Genomic DNA, 21,141 nt, shown 5'->3' on the forward strand with positions numbered 1-21,141 from the left:
TTCAGCCTGCTCTCAGTGGCTGCAGTGACAGAAGGACATTGCCCTGAGCACAGTTTTGCATGCTGCAGGGGGGTGCCAGGAGCTCTCTGTAGGCACTGCTGGCCTGTGCTGCAATTTGGGGAGCCCTGCTGGGCTGGGACAGCGAGCTCCTGCCCCCAGCTTTCGAGCCGGCCATTCCTAGCATTACGCATCCCTGGGAATACACTCAGAAACTACAGATGAGGTCATTCCCAAGAGTCTGCTTAGGTATTTGGGGCCCTTGACACTGAGAGGAGCTAAAATCTTATACTCTATGAATGGTTTTTAAAGGGAAAGTGGAACTCTTTTTATAGTACATTAGCTGTTTGCTAATCTTGATTTGGTAAATTACTAACTCCTCTACAATTTGTTTATCCTTATTGTTAGATACTGCACTAATACACATTCTTCTATCTTACTTGCCTCCTGAGAAGCTTTGGGAGTGACTATTACTTATCAAAATCCAAAATAAAACATTATTCATGAATTAATATTGTTTATGCATATTAACAAATCTGAGGCTGATTTCATTGCCGTGATGTCCTTTCAAGCAATGCATCAAATATGACAAGCAACAGTTGGCTCAAGCAGCTCTGAGTTTGACTTGATGCTCTAAACTTCAAAGCACTTGTCCAGGAAACTATACCACATGCTCCTCTGTGGGCCCTGAGACAGAACAAAAAGCACATCATGCGAAGGTACCTCACCACTGAGGATGGGAGATGACTACCTTTGTCTTATATTCAATTTGGCTTGGGGTAATGAAGAAGAAAGTGAAACTCCAGGATAGTTTCAGAGAACTTTTTTCAGACTTACTGAGTCAATCTGCACATCTGCCAGCCCATGACCTTAGGCTCCCACACTTCCACGTTCCTCTCCCCCAGCTTCCCAGCTGGTGTGTGTCTGGTGACAGCACACCCGTGTCAGAGATGGCACTTGAGGTTCAAGTCACCGTTAAAGTGCTGACAAAGAACCCCTACCTTGTTGTTCAACCAGCATAAACCTTTTGCCTGAGCGTAGATGGTGCTGAGCCAATAAATGTGGCTTTCTTGATGCAAAGGACGTGCTGTGCTCCAAGTGCATCATCAGAATCACAGATTAGGGATGTCTTTTTAAAAATCTGCTCTGAACATGAGTTTTTCCATCCAAAAATAACTTTTATTTTGTTCATATTAGAAGAGCAGGATGTTCTTTCCTGTCCTGAAGGGATAAGGAGGAAATGAGAACTATGGGGTTCTTATATGGTATGAGTTACTATTCTTCTGGACTAATGCTGTGAATCTTGATTTTTTTTCTCCCTGAGCTTAGCATTTTATTCCCCATGGACCTCATTTTGCATTCATTCATGCTGATGTTACTCCAGTGAAGCCCTCTTTGATATCAAAGGCATTCCTCCATGTTTACAACCTCTCTCATCCTAAAGCATTAGAAGGGAGGCAACCTACTGGAGGCAGTGCACGCTAAATGTCTCAATGCCCTTCTTGAATGAGATAAAGTCAGTTGCGAAACATGAGTGGGGGCAGAAAGCATCCTTTCCTGTACTCTGTGTTCAAGGAAAGGGACAGCAGTTTGAAGGAAATGTGAACGTAATGGACTGTACATTTGTATCCCATTGTACCGAGGTCTGACAGGAAACACTTGGGGTTTGATTCAGGAAAACGTAAATCGTATCTCTTTATAATACTCTCATAACCCCGGTCATCCTGCAGTATTTGACTACATCCCTGTCTTTAATGTATATATTCTCACAGCTCTCTCCAGAAGACCAGAGGAAATCTGGTCACTGGGGAGCAGGGGAGGCATGGGAAGAGATTTTACAACATTTTCCACCCGATGGCCCTCTTGAGTGACAACAAAAGGCCAGCAGCTCTTTGCTTTAAACCAAAGGGACTCCTGAACATCTGCCGTTACTGACTGCCACCATAAGCAGTTCCTTACAGGAGGAAAGCTGCAAATACCAAGCTCTGGATAATTTCTGAGTAGGCTCTGCCAAGCCCCTGAAAGCTTTTTGTTGCCATTGGCCTTCTCTGTAATGTATAGATGGTTGCAGTGAGTTCCCACCACACGTGCAGGGCCAGAGATCCCTCAGCAGGCACTGAAGAATCCCTTGGTTAGGGGTTCACCCTGCAGCAACATGGAAAACGTTCCAGCTCTCAGCGTTTAGTGACTTTGTTCCTCACGCAGCCCGCTGAGCTGTGTGGGATCTGCGCTGGTCCCTGGAAATGCCTGTAATCGCTCCCGAGGCAGTGACCGGGGTCAGGGAGCTGGGCAGTCCTTTGTCTCTGGGGAACATGCAGTAGCACCAGCCTTTGGCATCTTGCTGTACAGCTCACGAAGCTGCAAAGATTGCAAAAGAAACCAACCCCCCACACGTGACCCAGAAGAGATGGATTGAGGACATAATGCCCTTGATTGAATAGGGAGGCACCCAGGAAACCTTGTGGTATATATGTTGTTGTTTTTTTTTTTTTAACTAGAGCTAAAGTAATTTGGCATGTGTGTGTCTCCTGAGTCGCTTCCTAAACCACAGCTGCATGAGGAATTATCTAGCTCTTAGCTGAAGTAACTTCTCAAAAAAAAACCCCAAACATGTAGGTCATTAAAGTGCTAAAAAAAAAAAAAAAAAAAAAAAAAAAAAAAAAAAAAAAAAAAAAAAAGTTGATGAATCTCTGAGCAGTGCTCTGATTATCTCTCTGTGGGGAATGAAGAACTCATTAACATGAGCTCCATGCCACTCCCTCCTCCTTTCTCCGAGTTTGGCATAAAGCAAGGAAACAAATGTTTGTGGTTTGGCCAAGTTTCTAATGAGTAGCTCAGCTAGGTCCACTGATTAGACACGTGGCTTTCTGGAGGATGAAAAGGCTGCCGTACGGTGTAAAGTGGCAAAGAGTGGCAAAGCATTTCTGCCACACTGAGTTCCCGAAAAGGAAACGCTTTACTTCTTGGGTGGATTTTTTCAACGTATTTAGTGAGAAATGCACACAGAGAGGGTTTCCTTGACATGGCCAACAGAGAGAAACATGGTGAGGTCCGGAGAGAGTAACAAAGCCAGATGTATGTCTGAGGAGTCACTCGCCAAAAAAATGTTGTTACAGCTTACTATGTGTTTGGTTTCACTTGTTAAGGGGGGCTTTAATGCTGAGATACAGTCCAACCCCAAAAGAACAGTCCTGCCTATCATCTCGCCTCTCTGCTCTAGATGTCACCTGTGCCACTCCACAGAAGGATGTCTGCACAGCAGCCCCCAGGTATCGCAGGAGCCCACAGGCAGAGGTCTCCATCTGCTGCATCACCTGCAGGAGCTGCAGCACAGAGATCTGCCCAACTAGAATGGCCCAGGCCACTGACTCTACAGGGTACCTGGCAGTTGTTTTGAAGGAGACAACAAAAGCTCCAGAACTAAAGGGAGAAGTCTCTTCCATGCAGGAAAGTTTCTTCTTGATCATGCCTGTAATCCACATATAGCCTGAATCATCAGTGCTTGTCAGCTTCATAATCCTTCCAAGACTAAAGTAAAACTCATCTACATGCCCAGGAGAAGAAAACTCACCCTACAATAAGCCTAAAAGGCATCTGCTGGGATAAGCAACTGCTGCCTCTGAAATTCAAATATCAGGGTGTGTGATCAATGTCACGCAGCACCTTAGCACTCAAATCAACCTCCTGAGACATCGAGTCTGTCCCCTGCTGCTGCAGACAATGCATTTTATAATGACTTTAATAAACTACAACTCAAAAGGAGTGAGATTTTTCCATTCCAAATACCCCCCTTGGAGAAGGCAGTGTTTGATAGCTCTAATGGTTAACAACTCTTTTCTTGTTTTCAGCTGAAATCTGTGTGTGGCCAGTTCCCATTCAATCACTTATGTGCCAGCACCCTCTCTAGCTAAGCAGTTGTCTGGGCCAGAAGTCAGAGTTCAAGGGAAGTCCCAATACACCAATTTCATTCCAATATCACCCTCACTTTCAAAACCACACCTAAAGATTGTAATTTCTTGGCCTTTTCAGTTTCAAAGTTCATTAAAACATAATGCAGCTGTAATTTTTTTCCAAAAGGAAATAAAAATGAGGGCATGGACATGGATGGAACAGCCCTACTAATCCCATGAGTGTAAAACTGAATTAACAGGCAAGCTGGGGAAAGCCAATTGCTTCAACCTTCATAGTACACTCCACATGTAGTTATATATTCTTCCTGTGCCCAAGGTAAGTTCAGATTTCCAACAGCCACCAGACAGTTAAAAGTCCTGTATTAAATAACAGATGCTGTGCCATCCCAACCCCTTATTAGTGACTGGTGCCTGCAGGTTCCTGTGGCACTGGTGTGGTCAGGTGGAGCCATCTCAGTGCTGTGTACCCATTTGCAAAGTTAAAACATGTTCTACACCCTCTCCCTATTCAGATCAAGTACCCTATGGCTGGGCAGTTTGGTTCCCCAGGCACTTTTTTCTCCAAGGACCTCTCTAGCTCCCAAGGGCCTTGCTCACTTTTCTGTGGTGGTCTTGCAGATCCTACACTGATGTGGTGACAGCAGCCTCAGAAGAGGGTCCTGGCATGCAGGGTCTTCTTCCTACCCTGCTCCAGCCTTGCTGCTTTCCCCATGACCACAGTCCTCGAGGGGCTCTATAAAAGTGAGCAGTACCCAGAATGAAAAGGTTTTGTCCCTGAACCTACATGGAGTTAATGTGTGTAATTTTCCACCTGTAAGCAGCAGTGCTGATTTCAAAGGGACCTTCTAAGACTTTCAAGCATATTTTACAAAGTTTCTACTTGATCCTGTTTGAAATTCACTCCTAGTCCGAATCATGAGGACTGGTTGGACTTGAGGACTTCTGTGTCTTAGAAATAATTAAAAACATAATTAAAATGCAGAGACTCTCCTTTTTTTGTTTTGTTTGGGGGGTGTGTTTGTTTGCTTTTCATGAAAAGGAGAACTATCATTCTTGAAGTGATAGTTCTCCTTTTTATGTGACTTCTGTGTCTTCAAACGTCTGGTCAGAGCCACTGAGGTCTAACAAAACCAGCCCTGAAACCGAGAAACCGGGTGACTTTGGGTGGGGAATCAAGACAGGGATGATTTCAGCCGCAAAGCAGAACGACTACAGAAAGCCAAGAAAACAAAAAAAACAGGGAGAAGAAGAAGAAAAAAAAAAAAAAAAAAAAAAAAGAGAGAGAGAAAGAAAGGACAGTGTTTGCCAAGATGACTTTAGCATTTTGTGCAGCTTTTTTTAGGCAGGGCTGCTCTCGGCAAAAGAGCTTTCTCCTGCGCAGCACGAGCCATCTGGAGACGCCGTCTGCCGCCTCTCAGCCCCAACAACTGTTAAAATTTCTCAGTATTCCACTTCCAACCCCAGGATTTGTTGTCGTTGTTTGTTTGGGGGCGCGGGTTCCCTATTCCTTTTTCCCGCACCCACCTCCCGGTGCCCCCCCGCCGCCTCAGCCGTGCTCCGGCCACCGCCGAGTCCCTCCAGCGTCGCGGCCCCTCGGGGGTCGATGCCCCGGCCCCGCACTGCAGGTACAGCCGCGGCGCGGGACAACAATGGGCGGCAGGCGGGGCGGAGGACGCTGGCGGTGCCGCCGCCCCTCGGCCAAGTTGGAAGCCGCGGGAGGGCGAGAGGGAAGGCGGCCGAAATTCCGACTTGGCCGAGGGGCGGCCGGGCAAGGGCGGCGGGCGAGCCCCCGCGCGCTGCCAGATAGTGATCCCGGGCGGGCGGGCAGGCGCGGGAGGAGGAGCCCAGGTGTCCCTTCCTGCCACATAGTGCGCCGCCCCTTTCCCCGCCCGCTCCCGCGGTGGTGCTGGCGCTCCCGCCGCCGGCCGCGGGGATGGACTGCAGCACAAAGGCGCGGGCCCGCTGAGGTAACGCCGCCCGGGCTGCGGGCACCGGCGGGGGAGCGGGGGATCGCCCTTCCCGCCGAACGCGGGGCCGCGGCCGCCGCCGAGCCGCGGGCGGGGAAGCGGGGGGCGGCGGCGGCCGGAGGCCCCGAGCGCTCCCCGCCTTGGCGCGGCCGGCCCGGGGCCGCGGGGGGAGCGCGGGGCCGCGGCCGGCGGCGGGATGGGGCGGTGCGGGGGCACCGCGGAGCCGAGGGGGAACTCGCCCGCGGGTCTGCGCCAGCTCTCCGCCGGGGGAGATGCTGCAGTGCCGTCGTTCTGCCTCGGCGCCGGGCTGAGGAGGAGGACGGCGCTTTAAATAATGCGCCTCCGCTCCGAAACTCCGCTAATCAAATAAAACCCGGGGAGTAATCGTCGTAACTGCGGACCGTCCTTGCTCCGCCGCAAGGCTCGGGACTCCCTGCGCGTCTCGGAAAACTTCTGAAAATCTGCGTTATCGAGGGGTTTTAGGGTGGCTGGCGGTGCGGAGAGCGCGGGGTTGCGCTTCCCGGTGCGGGCTCAGGCATTCCGGTCACGGCAGCGCGGACCCACCGGCGTGACCAGCATCAGCCCAGCGCCGCTCGCTGCCGCGGGCTCGCCGTGGCCGTCCCAGCCCCCTGCTCCGTCCGCGGCTTGGAATTATCCCCATTATGCGCTTGTCTTGGCGGGGAGGAAATTCGGGATCGCTGCCTTGAACTTTAGGCTGCAGAAATGAGGGTTTACGATGGGCCTTTCGGGAGTTTGTTCCTCGGTGTCGGTCGGTTTTCGTCTCGCGTTGGAAAGGTTGTTTAGGAATTCAGAGCGGAGTTAGCAGGCACTGTTCGCTGCAGGCTTCAGGGCAGGCGGTGTCTGCATGGCTGAACGATGGGATTTTGGCAGGGAAGCCCTGGAGTGGCTCTGTAAGGAGGGTAGAGCATGCCTCAAAAGCACCGAGCCGGCCGTGGAGGTGGGTTGTCTCTGTCTTCTCAGCATCGTTATGTTACAGGCAGGTTGAGCCTGAATCTGCTGGTTTTCATTCACATGTCCTGGACTCGTGTCTGGAGGGTAGTGATGTGATACCAAGTGGAGGAAAAATGTGTAGGCATGTGCCTCATCTGCATGGTTCCACTATGTGGAGGAGTTAAGTTTAAAAAAAAAAAAAAAAAAAAAAAAAAAAAAAAAAAAAACCCAAAAACCAAAAAACAACAAATAGATAAAATCAATGGCAATAAATATCTGCACGAAAAAATGAATGGCCAAGGGTTATAAAAGCATGAATGTATGAAATTGCTGAATTGTGTGGGAGAAGTTGCTGCTTAAATGAGCTTTGGTACCAGAGGAATGAAGCTGACAAATGTAACCTCAGCCTTTCAAAGAGCGCTTTGGTGTGCCTGGGGCAGCTTCAGGCTGTCTCGCTTCCCTTCTGGTCCGGTTGCTGCTGACTGGAGTGAAGCACAGGTGTGGCACAGGTATGGCTCCGTGTGATCTGCTGGGAAGGGACGGTGGTGGCTTTTGGGGGAGCAGTGCAAGACGGGGCAGGTTCTGCTCGTGTCTGCTTTGACAGCACTTCTGCTGTGAAGGACTCCCTCCTGCCTCCCTGCCAGGGTGTGCCTTGCACCAGGGAGTTCTCAGGGCTGCACACCCGGTCACTTCGGTGGCCTTGCTGGCTGGAAACTGTGTGAACAAATTGTACAAACCTCCTTGGTGGCATCCAGTACTTGCAGAGAAAGAAAATGTCAGCCCAGGGAACAGCGTGAGCTCTTTGGCTGTTATCAGACAAGCTCCTCAGTGCTGATTTGAGTAAGAAGTGCATGTATTTCTCAATGAAACAAAATGGTAATTGTGTGACTAATAGAGTACACCAGTTTTAACTTTAGGTGTTGTCATGTTAATGCTTTTAGTGTTAGTTGCATTATTTCTCAGAAGGTATCATTACTTGAATTTAATTTTTTGCTGGAGGAATGTGAAGTCCCCTGCAGGAAGGGGTGGGCTGCTTAGGGGTTGAGTGTTTAATGATAGAGGTTAGTGCACAATGATGATGATGATTAAGCACGTCCTTAATTCCTGACCAATAGATGGAGCGCTGCTATGCTTTAGGATATCTGGGGATTTAATGGTCTCTTGGTTAAATCAGTCATTATCCTTGACTCTTGCCTGAGGATTGAGGCAGCTGGCATTATTTAAGGGAAAGGTGATTTTAGGGTGGTGCATTTAAGCTGTCAGGTACACCACAATCATCTAACCCAAAGAGAAGGTCCAGGTGATGCCTCTGACGCCCCAGGCTTTGCAGTGTTTGTAGGGTGGTTGGACTGGGGCGATGGGGGAATGGGGCAGTTTCACTGCCTTGGCCAGCAAGGTGTTCTGCATCCCTTGTGGTGAGCCTTTGCTGGTTATGAAATGAGCTGTTGGACAGGGCTGGCTGAACCCAGCTGGGCTCGGTGTAACTGTGCTGGAGCGATCCCTGTTGCATGTGATGTTAGAGGTGACATTGCACGCAGGGGCCGCCTGCTTTTGTTCAGCTCCACTTGTTACAGGCCAAATGACCTGGCATAAGTCTCTGTTTGCTGTGAAAATCGTGAGAAATTGACACGAAAGAGATGAGAAATGACGACTGTTTTAAGAAAGGCCAGCATTAGTTTGTTTCTCTTTGTAAGGGGAATGTTTTACGGATCAAGAACTGAACTGAAAGAAGGCAAAAGGCTGCTGGTTTTTCCCTTGTTAAAGTCATCATTGCCAGTTAAAACTGCAGCGCTGTCCTTGCTGCACTGTGGATGTTGCTGGAATGATAATGCTTTAAAAAAACAATTTTCATTTAGGGGAATAACTTGTTTCACTTTGAGATGGTGCATAAAATTGCCTTTTTGCTAGCTTTTTTTAAGCTGGATACGAATTCTAGTTTCTTTAAAAAAATGTCCTGTAACTCTAGCAGCCATAGTAACCTCTGGCTATTATTTCCCTTGTAAATCAATTTTGCATTTTCATAGTGCTGCTGTTTCAAAAACTGAGTCAGTCATTGTTTTGGTATTGGCTTAGAAGAATGCAATCTTATATTTTTTAATAGCATTGCTTCCCATTACATCACAGGCTTTTCTTCAAGCTATGTTTTGAAATGCCAGTTGCCATATGGGAGATGGTGGTAGATGGTGGTGTGGCTTCTGGTAGGATTCTTGGGGTTTTGTTGTCTTTTGTGTAGTGTTTTTTAGCAGATGAAGATGAATAAAAGCTACTTGACCCTTAGGGAACAAGCAGTAACTTACTCATTGTGTGTTAATATTAGTTCTGTTTGCCCACAGAGTCTACTCTGGTTCTGTTCTAACTCTGAGTCACTTGACATGTGGGAAAACAACTTTTGTTTCTTTTCTGTATTCAAGACAACACGTGTCATTGTACATCATCACAAATGGGATTTTGAGGGATTTCATTTAAAGATATCCTAGCAAGTACATGGCTTTTTTTTCAAATAATTACGACCCAGGTTATTAGTTAAGAGACACAAATTTTAATTGGTTAGATAAGAAAGTCTGTTCAGTTATGGCATGCTCTTAATCTGGACTGGTGGCAGAGGGATGGCAGTTCAGAACTGTAGAGTAAACTGGAAAATGTTGGCTACTAAAAAGTTGAGATTTTCTAGAGATTCATTGAGAATTTGGGTAGTGGGAGAAGGCTTGAGAGCATCAGACCTCAGTGGGAGGGTGGTGGCTCCTGGTGTTTTATTCCCCCCTGGATCTTGACAGTCTGGTGAATATGCTTTAGGTATCTGTTTATTTAAGAAAGACTCTGGGAGCATATTAAACATAGCTTGTGTCTTATGGTAGCAATGTCAATTCTGCTGGACAAGGATGCAATCAGCTGTTACAAAGTGCTAATTAGGGAAATATTCTAATAGCCTCATTCATTGTTCTCCTCTCTTAAACTGTTGTGGTCTTGGCTAGGAAGAAACTTTTCTTGCCTTGTATTGTCTAACTGCTAAAATCCAAGTGCCATCAAAGCAGGAGGCAGTTTTCATGTGAGTCAGCAGGCTGAGGTGAAGATCCCTCAATCACGGGCTGGTGTGAGAGCTGGGGCTTGCTTTGTAGCTCTTCTTGACCCACACACAGCAGCTAATGGCTGGTAAATCCCTTCTCCCTTGTGCAGCTGGAATCCCCTGAAGCTCTTTCTCCAGCTGAAGTACGTGGCAGTCCTGAGCAGCTCGGAGCTGACAGCACTTTGCTGCTGTTCCTGTTGTGGCTGTGCTGCCCTGAACGAGTACCTGGTGTTACTGGCAGTGCTTCAGCCAAGAGCTGAGCTGTGCTGTGCTCACCAAACCAGGAGTCATTGAATTGCTTTGAAAGTCTCTGCTTGTTGTCTTCATCCATACCTGTAATAACTGATCTCAAGCTTTTTTTTTTTTTTTTTTTTTTTTTTTTTTTTTTTTTTTTTTTTTTGCCTTTTTTTTTTGCCTTTTTTTTTTTTTTTTTTAATATTAATACATATATTCAAGTGCTAAATGATATGGGAGTTCGGTTGTTTTGCTTTTATTTGACTTTTTTTCTTGTAGAAAACAAGTATCCGTCTACGTATCATCCGTTGCTATTACACTAACTGCAGCTTAGAGGCCAGGTGGACCTGCATATTCTGTTTGCAAGTGCACAGTAAATGTCAGTCCTGCAAGGAGGGTGCTTACCACCCAACCTGCATGTGTCCTGATGGCAGATAGAGTGCAAAATATGAAAGCTTACTTGATAGGTAAAGCTTGCTTAACTGTTCAATACAGTCAAAGCAAGGAAGGAAAAATATAATTTTAAATATATATATATATTATATCCTCCCCCGCAAATGTAGACCAGCCTTTTTTATTTTTTTTTTTTTTTTTGACAGCTTTAGAAGTCGTAGCAGAATGCTGTGGGAGCAGTTTGGTTCTGAAGTTGTCTGTGTGATTCAAATAAATAGTTTCTAGAGCACTGTAAGTTATAAACTGGCTGGGTTCAGAGAGATTGCTGGTATTAATGCAAGTCATTTCATATAATCCAGTATCCCAGTACTGTCTTAACAACCCATATGATGTTTTAGTCTTTATGGATGTATATACAAAAACCCTCTGTATTTATAAAGAGCATCACTAAGGCCACAAAGTCAAGTATTTGAAAGCTGGTAGTGCTTTCCAAAGAAAATATTCGCAATTTAAAAATTAAATTACAGCATTGGAAAGTACGCTTAGGAGCCCTGATGTCAGAAAGACAGAAGAGTGTTGGCTCAGATGCTTCAGATCTAGCAGACACTTAGCAGAGGCAACCTTCAGCTTAACATACGAAAAATTTGGTGAAATTGAAAATAGAATTTTGGGACGGAAACAGTGGACAATACTAGGCAGTGCATCCAGCCCTGTGTAGATCTGAATACAATAACTTGACAGTATTGACCTCACAAGTACCTTTGTTTTTTCCTGACTCAGATACACAACCACTTTTAGGAGTGTTAATGAATTGTATAACAATTTCTCCAGGCTCCTGGTCAATGCTAAAACAGTAGTAAAACACAAATTAAGCAAGCTGCCTTTCAGTATTATTTAAATTATTGCTACACACCAGGCAACATACCATATATTCTGTGTATCCTAAACCACCAACACCTAACCTAACATTTTATTCTTGGAACATACAAACTGTGTTTGGAGGTGTACCCTGTGGAGGGTCAGATCAAGTGTTTTCAAATGATTGTTTTCAGCTCTATTGACTACAGTTCTTTGAAGGTGCTGAGATTTAGGGTGTAAGAACCTGTATGTAGAAATAATACCTGGCATTCCTGTGCTATATTAGCATATTGTAGCTCTCCTTATGCAGCATTACTGCAATAATAAAAGAATACCTAGTTCAATATATATTTCTGTTATTGTGTTTAAATTGTGATAGTACCCACAGCAAGCCCATCATCCTGTTTCAGATCTTGATTGCAGATGAAGCTTTGCACTAATTATCTGGTTAAGGGATAATTGTCTTTGCAGTGTTCACAGTTAATCTGTACAATTTCTGGCTTTCAACTGCAACTGTCTTTAAATACCTAAATATGTCTAAAAATATAGGCAAAGGCAAAACTCATTTGGTAACTCAAATGTTTTTGGACCCAGCCATGAGGGCAGAAGGCAGAGGTGTTCATGGTCTTTAATTCAGCTACTAAATAGAAGCTGTTCCCCCCCTAGGGCAGACTGTGTTTTCAGGCCAAAGGCTGTGTAACTATCTTATTCCTAAAGCTACTGAGGTTGTAAAAGCATTTGTGGGTATGTGTTAATTTTTTTTATTCTTTTTTCTCCCTTCCCATTGGTGGGCATAATACTGAATACAAATGAGATTTCTTACGGATGTGCTGGTTGGAATGGGTTGGCTGTGCAGAGCTGTTTGTCTTTGACACGTAGCTGACTTGGCATTCAAAGGACATGTGCATGTTCTGTGTTAAATGGCTTAAGGACTGGAGTGACACAGTTGGAGAGCTTGGCAGATACCTCTGTGTGTGCATGATTTGGAACAAAAAACTCCATCTTCTAAGACAAACTGTCCAAAGTAGATCTCTCAGTCAAATTTTCATTTTTTTTTTTATTGCAAATATTTAATCCTGAGCATCTCAAGAAGAAAAAAAAGGACTTGTGATGCATGTTGTAATGATAGCTAGTACAATGTTTTGTAAAGGCCAGTACGTCTGTAACCAGCAAAGCCTTCTTTAGGTGTTTGTTTTGTTCCTTATCAACCTGATCAAAAGCATGGGTCTAGTATGGAGCATAAAAAAAGGCAGGAGAACTTGCAAATACATTGTAATTTATGGTGTTTCAAAATAAATGAACCCAACACAAAAGCAGAAACCAAAGCAAGTGGTCTGGCAGTCAGGTTCCCCCCTCCATTTTTTTACTCTGTTTCAAACTTTGTTTAAATACTTCTGCAGCATGCAGAGAGATTGAATACATCTGTGTAGCGCTAGCATCAGAGAGTCTGTGCTCTAAAACAGGTTAGTTCAAGAAAAAAAAATGTTGAAATGAATCCAGGTAGCTTCTTAGTTAAAACATATCAAATAACATAAAGCATGTGAACTCAAGGCAACTCAGTTTAACTATATAAAACATTTAAGCTGTAAAGCATCAGGAGGTTTCTTTATAGGTGCCTGGGTAATTTGCCCTGAGGTGGCAGAGGGGCAGATTGGGTTGGTTCCCTTTTTACATCAGATATGTTCCTGTGAGCCAAGAACTTGGGGAGAAACTGAAATACTGCTTCCTCTTTAAAGGGTTGTTGCATGTACATTATGCTCTTTGTGTGTGTTTGCTTAAACTTAGATGTTTTTTAAAGATCAGTGCCCCTCATTTTAACATGTCCTAAGACAGCTCCCTTCAAAATCCTAAGGATTGGATTTTGAAGACTGCTTAGTTCTTCTCAAGCACTACACCATTCAAAATAGGAGCTTTTGCTGTCTGGTCAGCAGAAAGTGTTCTTTTTCCTTACCATTCCTAACATGAGTGTTTTATTGCACGTCAGTGCTTCTAATCAAATCAAGTGGGGCTTAATGTATTGCCTGGTGGGATCCTGTGTCCTTCAAAGTATCTTAAGTCTGAAAGTCTCCAGTTACCTCAATCAAGGCACTGTCTTTCAAACAGTGGACCAAAGTGGCTGATGGAGATCGTTGAGTGTGGTTATTTCTTCTGTACCACAGAGGTATCGTCCAGCAAGAGTGGACAGCATTTCAGTCCAGTGCTTTGGGAAACCTTTGCGTAGATGTGGAGATTTCCATCTGAGGAGAGATGTGGTAAACACACAGAGCAGACCTTGGAGTGAAAGGGAGGGAGAGCTCTGAATGGAGACAGGAGGCAGGAGCACTGTGCTCCACAGGCAGGGTCAGCAGGAGCCCAGGCTCATCCAGCGGCTCCAGTGCCAGCAGCTTCATCCTCCTGCTCCTTTCCCAGAGCTAGAAGAAGAGACAGCCTAGCCCACCCCTTATGTATCAGCAGAGCAATGTGTGTATGGGCAACCTTTTCCGAGAATCTCAAGTGCTATATGGCATTTGTCACCAAGTTTGGCTCTGTGAGCTGTTGCACAGGAACCCAAAAGGTAGACCAAAGTATATTAGTCTTATTGTCCCAATACTTGTCTTGAGAGATTCTGTCTCTCCACTAGGAAGACTTATCAGTTTCCTTGTTGAAAAGGGTTGAAATTCTCCCCTTTATGGGAGAAATATTTTAAAAATTAAACAAACAAACAAACAACCCCTCCAGGTGTATCACTTCCTTCCCTATTAATATTGGCTAGTATATTGCATAAAACTAATTTATGTATAATGTTGATTAAAAAGAACTGGCTAATGGTGAGAGTAAGAATAAAAATTTATTTATAGCCTGCGTTCGCCTTTAACAAGAGAAAATAGCTTGAGGTAGAGCATGTAACACTAGTGTCTGGCTACTATCAAACATGCTGCAAATATATAGTAACAGATATTGTGTGCAGTAAATTTATCTTTGTAGTGGAAACCTGATGTTGTTGCTGTTCCCAGGGGCTAAGTTGAATTATATTATTACCGAGGCTGAGCTAACAGAGCTTTGCTTATAGTATACATACAGACAAGGCGGTTCTTCACAGAGAGGTGACCTCTGCTGTATTTTGGTTTCAGATTTCACAGGGACCCATTTCAAAGTTTTTAGCTTCAGTCCACACCCTGCTGGTAGCTAGCTATAAAACTCTCTTTGAAGTAAGTTTAAAAAAAAAAAAAAAAAAAAAAAAGTCTGTAGTTTGTTACTTTATTAAAGTCAGATAAAGGTCATTTGTTTACTCCTTTTGTGATATACACTGCTTCCACTGTTCCTTGTCAATAGAAGTGATACTTGAAAGATGGAACTACAGCTACAAAATTACTGGTTGCAGTGTGCAAATGCGTAGTGTAAGTAATTAGCTTTTTAATGCCTCTTCTGTTTATTAGTTAACTTGGAGAATGGGCACAAGCATATTGTGCTAGGTACGGGTGACATGGCATAATGTAGAGTACTCGCTCCAAGGTTATTCCACCTTCTCTCTAAACTTTTTTTTGTGTGTGTGTGTTTTGCTCTCTCTCTCTCTCCCCAAAACCAATTTAAAGCACCAAATGAAAGCCCTATAATCCTGTTTAAGAACCCTGTCGAATGAGAAGTCTGTATGTCACCGTTGCAATAAATATAATCAGCGCTTTAATGCAGTCACTCCTCTCTGGGACCGATTTCCATCCGATTGAAGTATTTGGGTCGTACATTACAACCGAGCTAAAGGGCATATCCTGCTCTTCCCTCCTGGCCCTGTGGTCCTGCCTCATCCTCTCTTGTGTAAGCCCTGCTGCCCGCTGAACTTGTGCAATTCACTGTGAATTGCAGCAGCAAAGCTCCTCTTTCCCCTCTGACTGCATTAACTCTCTTTAATAAGTTGGATTAACTCAACGAGAGGGTTGAGCGAGCACTAGGGTGTGTGCAAGGTGTCGGAGGCAGTGGGGAGAAGCGGGGAAAAGGGGGGGATAAGAGGATGGGGGCACTGTCAGTGCTGGGCTCCAGCCCCTTGATCCTTGTGTGGTGATAGCTCTGCAGCCAGGCACTGCCTGCAGCGCTGGGAGGCAATGAAAACCGGACCTGGGAGGTGTTGGTGAGCCGAGTCCTCTGCAGTGGGACTGGCTGGTAGGAGAGCAAGGATGATCAAACCGTTTCTCTCAGCTTTGAGATGCAGTGTAGCAGCCCCCAGATTCAAGGTTCCCCCTTGCCTTCCCAGTGCTCTCAGAATCTGAGGGGGAACAGCCATGTTTAAAGGGAGATTCTGGGATAAATGCAATGTTTTGGGAAAATGACATAATTTCAAAAATGTTTTCGTTAAAATAATCTCAGCATGCTAGGCTGTGTGGCTCCCATACCCCACTGTGTGGCTGCCAGTGGGTGACAGTCCTGTGTGGTGTGCTTGTCTTGGGTCCTTGGTGTTGCTTTCCACGGCAGCCATCCCTGACCTCCAGAGCCGGCAGAATCCACGCGTAGCACAAGATGCACAACTAAATTTTCCATAGTAAAAGTCAAAGGTTTGCACTACTGGGTAGTGTATACCATTGCTTCTCTTACTTTTTTCTTTATTTCATAAGTTATGTGCAAGAAGTGGAGGCTAAATACTGCCATAGGAGAATTTTATTACATCAGGTAGGCCACACTGTCTATATGTATAGAACAAATTCTTTCTTTGGTGAGAGGGAAGGGTGGGGCTGCTCTTGGTTCTAGTAATGAACTTCTGCATATGTTTACAAGATAACTCAATATATAAAAGAGTTCAGAATTCCATTGAAGAAAATGTATACAAATAAGTTGCTCAGCATATCTCAGCGAGCCGCCCAAACTGCGTAATTCTAGCTGGCAGCCTCTTATGAGCCTTTGACAATGGCATTGCCTCTCTTCTCCTTCCATCCAGGTTCTCATCAGTTAAACCATGTGTAAGAAAACCTAGCGTTGCTAGAAACAAACTTGGCAGAAGAATTGTTTTAGAAATGTAATGCTGAGTTCCTAACAGCAGAAAGCTGCTTGCTGTTGGAGTTGACTGAAATTGTTCCAGTGGGTGAGTGATACAAGTTCTCAGTGTGAATAGCTGTCCTGCAGATAGCACTTTATTGTCTTCAGTGCCAGGTCCTCCCAGCTTTCTCCTGCACCTCTCTTCTTTTTTCTCTTCTCCTAGCTGCAGCGAAGAATTGTCTTCCAATGTTTGCATTTTCTCTGTTTCATATGATATGCAGGCTTCAGTGTAGAGACTTAAGGAGTCTTATCAAAGTAATACTGGCTCAGTCAGAGTAAAGATGCTTTAGTTAAATAGACTATGGCTGCGTTTAAAAATAGCAGCTCTAGCTGTGTCAGCGTGTTGGACAACCTGATACTGACTTCAACAAGAGCTTCTGAAAATTACTTTGCCTGTTGCAGTATTGCCCCAGTGTGAACTTGGCTTCTGTTGGCAGCATTTCGGTGTCAGATGAACCAAAACAGAGTCCCCAGATTTTAAAAGTGAGTAGCCAAACGGCTTCAAGAGAGCTTGTTGTAGTGGGCACCTTTTGAATGCCCAACAGGAGTAGCAGCACTTTTGCTCTTGTTCACAGTTGTCAGAACAGCTTTGGGTGCAAACACCACCCTCATTTAAGCTCAGTTGATTTGGGGTTCTCAGCTGTTTGATGTTTGTGGTAAGAAGGTGGTGTGGGCATCTTCCAGCCCGAGATCTGTGGGACTGCCGTGCTTACACACATGGAACCTGTTGCTTTCTTGTCACAGTATAATGTGTGGAGGGGCTTCTTAGTAATTTCTGTGCAATTATCTCATTTTGCCCCAGCCATGGTGTGTCTCTGACTTCTGCTGCCTTTCTGAAGACTCATTTAAAGCACTGATGTTCTTAAAAAGTCTGGCTAATGAGAACTTTTTGAAAATACTTTGTGTATCTGCTGTTTATTCTGTTATTTTACGGTTCTTGTTGTGTGTGGGTTTTCTGTCCTTTTTTTGTTTCTTGGCAAGGAAGACAGTACTACATTCTTGTACCAAGAGGAAGAGTATTAAGCCTACTCATAAAAAGAAGATTTATTATCAAATGTAGGTTTTCATTTTGTCCATTGGAATTTTTTTTTTTTCCAGCTCTAACCATACCCAGATTACTGGCTTCATTCATACGGTTGTTGTATCAAGTTTGGATGCTGTCTTTGTTAAATTACGGCTCCTGAGGGTTTTCTGTTACAGAGGTTTCTTCAGTCAGGGGAAATGAGGGTATAATAAAGAGGATTCAAGGACCGGACACAATGATTCCATATAACTGAAACAAACAATGCCAGATTTGGCTGATGTTGGGTTTTCCATCAAACTTTTTTATTGGTGTTCATTCATTTTACTTTAAGTAGAGCTTAAAATTGAGGCAGTTGGAGTGCCTGAAGGAACTGAGAGACCAACAGCAGACATTTGGGCAATACTTCTAATCACTATATCCTATCTTCGTGCATTTATTTTGAATTCTGGCTTACTCAGGAAGTTGACTTGATTCAAATGCTATTAGAGCAGTAAATCCAACGGGAGACATCCAGATTCCCTGAAAGGACTATCACTGAAGCCAGTGTAACCGACCTGACTGTGCCTGGGGTTTCTGAAACACTGATTCCAAGCATTGAGCTCATGCTTTTTGAGAAGCAGTGCTGTTTTCTGGCAGAGTGAGTACCTGACCTTCATTTGTCGCCTCTTGCTTGCTGCAACTCCCTTAGCTATTATTGGTATATTTTGTGTTTTACTACAGTTATAAAATGTTATTAACTGTAATGTGCTAAAATAGGGATCAAATAATCTGAATGCACTTCAGGATGTGAGCAAATTTGCTGTGAGATTCTATAAATAAATGACTGTGCCTCTCAGCCAGAAATACAGTGCGAAGCAAGAACGCAGGGTATGCCGGTAGCTTTCTCTCTTTCTCATGTTGAGCACTGCCAGAAGGAGAATGATGCTGAATCTGTTTTTCACTGCCTCTGCTGTGCCAGAACATTGGTCTTTCGGGGTAGAGAGTGTGCACTCCTGCAGTTTTCTGCAGACACTTCTCTAGGAGAGAAGAGGAAGAAAAAATCACAGTATTAGTTTTGATATTTACAAACTAAGAGATACTACAGTAAAGCTGAAGTCAAAACTGTAGCTGTTGTTTAAATGTCCTTTTAATTATTTTGGAATGCTTTGGGATATCTTCCCCCACTCTTGTTCTCAAAAACTGCTGCTTCTTTGTGCATTGGTGACGTTGGGTGCAGTGATTGAATCATACCCAGTATACAAAACTCTTTCCTCCTCCTGTCTATTTCTGCTCTTCAATGTACCTTATCCAATTCTTTATTCAGAGAAATCTAGGAGAAGCTTTCCCAACGCTCTTTCTCTTATTAGGGTTCAATGGCATAACTTTAACTTCTGTTCCTCTATCTTTTCTACCTTTAGTGGCTTAGAAGTAAAAATGAAAGCCCTTACACTGGCCTAACATGCAGCACTTTGGAACATGGAAACGGGATTCGTCATGGAGCAAAAAGCTGTATGTGACTTGAGATTAGCACTTACAGTGCATCAGCCCTGTGCATTATGGTCAAATTTATTGGACACAGTATTTTTAGTCTTTTTATGCCATATCTAGTACAACAGGATTCTGCTTGATGAAAGAAAGAAAGAAAGCTACATATTGCCTCAAGGATGAAATTTTGGAAATATTTCTCTGGATTCCAGCAATGGGCATTACATAAGAAAGAAAAAAGTCTGCCCTGAAGTGCCTGAGTTATTGAAGCTTTTGTAAAAATAGGATTTGTCCGTCCAGAAATTTCTTGCAATGTCTGCTTCTGAGCAGAGATGACAGGAGTATGAATGCTTTGTAAAATCCTACTCATCTACAGGAACCTGTGGGTTTTGAGGGTTGCTAGGTTGTGTAACTCTGTGTGAAAAACATAAAAGGTTGCAGCTGATATCTTGAAATTATTTATTTACCTTGCAATTGTGTGAAATTAAGTTTCCTGAGAGGTCTGAGTGACATTATTTACTGTAAGAGGATCTAATCTTGTAGTTGTTTGTTCTTTGTGGTAAACTGAACAAGCACTAACGACCAAAAGTGTGCAATTGTGCAGCTTTCTAATTAGATTGCTCTCTTTGGTGTATTTGATAGATCAGCATCGAGGGTGGTGGTTAGAAAAGTAGAAAGTAGAACTGTCTTGGTTGTGAGATGCAGGGATTTCCTTGTAGCATCTTATGGGGAGGAGTTTGCTCTGGACTCAGACCCGCTGCTGCTGAGACTTTCTCTTGAGCCGCAGCTCTTTCTTTGGCTCAGCCCTTAAGGGAGCAGAAAGGCAGGAGGTATTCACAGCACTGTTTGTGGCCAGCTGAGGCTTTCCCCTTAATCACATTCCTGCTTTGAATTGCTATTTGGAGAACTCTCTGAGGATGCTGGAAGCCTTAAAACAAGGCAAACTCCAGTCAGGCTTGGCTGGCTGATTAAGGTGCCCCAGCAGAGCAGTGACTGGCACACTGAGGTTATTATGCCTGCTTACAGGTTCCTGGTACCAGGATCTGTGGGTCCTCTCAGCTCTGTGCAGGTAACACCCAGATAACAATTCTCTGTTAATTCTCAGCTCATTATTCAGATCACTGTTATATTTAAATATTCTGTCTGCACTTTGGCTTAATCTCTGAGAAGACTTGAACTCTAAGGTTTTGGTTTTTTCTCAAACTTTTTAACACAAGCTGTGTTAATGCTGCAGGATGTTGTTTTTCTCCTTTTAAGATATTTTATCCCATACTGATGTGACAGCTGTTCCTGTTTCACCCATCTTGGCAACAGTTAAACCCTTCATGTGAAGTAGTTGGCAACTGGTAGATGAATGAGGGTTTTGCCATTGATTTATTAATGTGTCCAGAAACCACCTGTAAGGTTTTGGGTTCTCAAGCAATTCCATCTATTTGTCTTCCCTCCGGAGAAAATAAACAAATACACACACATCCTCATTTGTTTCTCCTACCCCCATCCATAGATAGGCTGCTCAAACGGAGGTTTCTTTTATGTTTAACAAAAACGCTTTGCTAGCAAGGCTTCTGTTATAAATAGTAGCTAAGTGCACCTACACATCAGGGCTCTCTTTTTAAGTGAGGCTGAAGCAGTTGAAGTTTGGAGGGAGTTTTAAAATACCCCGCAGATAGACTCCATGGGGGCAGAGCCTGCATCACACCCACAAACCAAAGCAGCTGGAAGCACCTGGGTGAGAGCACAGCTGAGCTTCAGAGCTCGGGCACTTCAGCAGCCTCTCTCTTGAAGAACCTTTCCCTCGTGGAGCAGAAACAAGTGCTTTGCTCACCTCTGGGCTCTGAGTGTTTGTTTATCCATCCTGGCCAGAGGTTCCTCTCTGAACCAGCCCTTAGGTCTGACCACACTTCACATGAATCCGAGTCCCCCCCTAAAGACAGGGTTTATACAACCAGGCATATATATTTAATCCTGTTGAAAATGGTTCTCGAAGCAGATGTTTAAAGCTCTTGTTGAAGGTCGCTTGGGAGGTTTGAAATAGTTGTGTAAAATTCCAGTTGTCCCATCTCCCTGCCTCCAGAAGCGTGTAGCTATGTACCTGTTGATTAGAAATTGGCTGGTTGTGAGAGGATTTTAAAATTTCAGCTCGGTTCACATCATTTGACGCAGAATTTCTTAGGTGAAAGTAGGACTTCCCCCTCTTTTGATTTTTATTTTTTGACTTCTTTATCATTTCATATTGACCTTTTTAATACCTTGCTTGGAAAAGGTAATTAGATTAAT

General features: G+C 44.3%; 1 protein-coding gene across 5 annotated transcripts in view; it reads left to right on the forward strand.

Annotated features, from left to right (window-relative positions):
• The first annotated feature begins 5,763 nt into the window (after positions 1–5,763).
• The window catches only part of ADD3 (adducin 3), a 92,149-nt gene continuing 76,771 nt past the window's right edge, over positions 5,764–21,141 (forward strand). Inside the window, exon 1 of one of the 5 annotated variants that reach the window (XM_040070575.2) lies at positions 5,764–5,875. The gene's annotated coding sequence lies outside the window, so the exon portion shown is untranslated. Of the gene's footprint in view, positions 5,876–6,455; positions 6,834–21,141 lie in introns of those variants that run through there. The other 4 variants (XM_040070578.2, XM_058421441.1, XM_040070581.2 and 1 more) reach the window with 4 other exon arrangements.

Source organism: Hirundo rustica, chromosome 8 (genome assembly GCF_015227805.2).
Source record: "Hirundo rustica isolate bHirRus1 chromosome 8, bHirRus1.pri.v3, whole genome shotgun sequence".
NCBI lineage: Eukaryota > Metazoa > Chordata > Aves > Passeriformes > Hirundinidae > Hirundo > Hirundo rustica.